The following is a 1,595-nucleotide window of genomic DNA, read 5'->3' on the forward strand; positions in this document are numbered from 1 at the left end:
ACTTCCATTGAATGAGATGGACTTATAACTACGTTTAACAATAAACAAAGTTAAGTCAGAAGTAATTTAGTATAGTATTTGAACATCAAAATTAGGGTAGACACATTACTAGATGATATAAAAGTATTGTGCTATGTGAATAGCAAGATTACGCAATATGGCCGAAGAAAGTAAGCGGAAAAAAGCCTACGTCTGACATATTCAAACAAAACTTTTTCAATAAATCGCGCTTCACCCTTAGGAAGTATTAAAAGACTCTAAAGGACATGGGCAGATAGAGTGAAAGTTGAGAAAATACTTCAAGCATAGGCCGTGTAAAAAATTCCCTTTTTTGTTAGCACGTGAAAGCTGCAGTGTAGTGAGACACTCAGGAATAGTGAACTTGTCAGTATATAGGTCAGTCGAGAGTTGGAGCTCATCTGGAAGACAAAGGCAAGGAAATTAAAACAGAATGTCGAGGGTATTTCGTATAATACATGTGGGGAGGGAAAGTTTAACACGAAACAGAATAAATGGAAGATGGTATCACAGGAGTTGGATAAAAGATGGGCCATATAAAACGTTGTTTATAGTGAAATATCGACCGACGACATTTTTTGAGAGATTTCATAGATTACTATGTGAGATGCTACAAATTAAGAGCAGAAAGAAGGTCAGCGTCGGTCGTAAGGTCATCTGTCAATTTTGTTGCCATGTACATCTACATTTCAACTGATATTGCAGGTATCGCCGGTACGTTATGAGTAGTCACGTAGACTAAACGTAATCATAACGACACATTCCCATCTAATTAAGGTATGTACAATCATTAGTCCAACTATTACCTGTACATGTCTCAGTTACATCTAAATATGTGTCGTTATCATTATACAAATGTCATCATCCTACACAGGTGGGTCAAATTCGGTAGTGTTGCACAGAAATGATGGTTCAGTTTTCAATTTAAACACATGATTCTACCTTGGGCTAATTAATGATCTTGAGGAGGACGTAGATTTCAGAAATATTATAATTCTGTAAGTAAATTCTTGAAGAAATTTATGGGTTCTATACCCACAAGATTTGTACTCACGTACTCTTCTTGCTGTACAAATTCAACTTCTAGTGGCAATAGCTTCTGACGCAATTCCGGTTAGGTTTTGTACAGAATTTCTGACTAAGGTAGTCCTTTGGTTACCTATGACAAACTGTAGATCCCATAGAACGAAAAACCATACCAAGTAGTTGGAAGATGCACATATATCCAGTCAGGTCATCATGAGCCTTCAAAGTGGTGCAAAGATTGACAGTTCCGTGACAACTATCATACAGTCATTACTTTTATCACGAGTCACAACTGAAAACACTGAGGCCAGCATCGGGGTGCGACATCTTGTGGGGTAATGTAATGGAATGATCACGTAAACTCAGCTGTAGGTAAAGCAGGTGGCAGTTCTCGATTCACTGGTAGGACACTGCGAAATTGCAAACAGTTTACAAAAGAAGCTGCTGCCAGCCGGAGTGGCCGTGCGGTTCTAGGCGCTACAGTCTGGAACCGCGTGGCCGCTACGGTCGCAGGATCGAATCCTGCCTCGGGCATGGATGTGTGTGATGTC

The sequence above is a fragment of the Schistocerca piceifrons genome, chromosome 5 (assembly GCF_021461385.2).
Source record: "Schistocerca piceifrons isolate TAMUIC-IGC-003096 chromosome 5, iqSchPice1.1, whole genome shotgun sequence".
In the NCBI taxonomy this organism is placed as follows: domain Eukaryota; kingdom Metazoa; phylum Arthropoda; class Insecta; order Orthoptera; family Acrididae; genus Schistocerca; species Schistocerca piceifrons.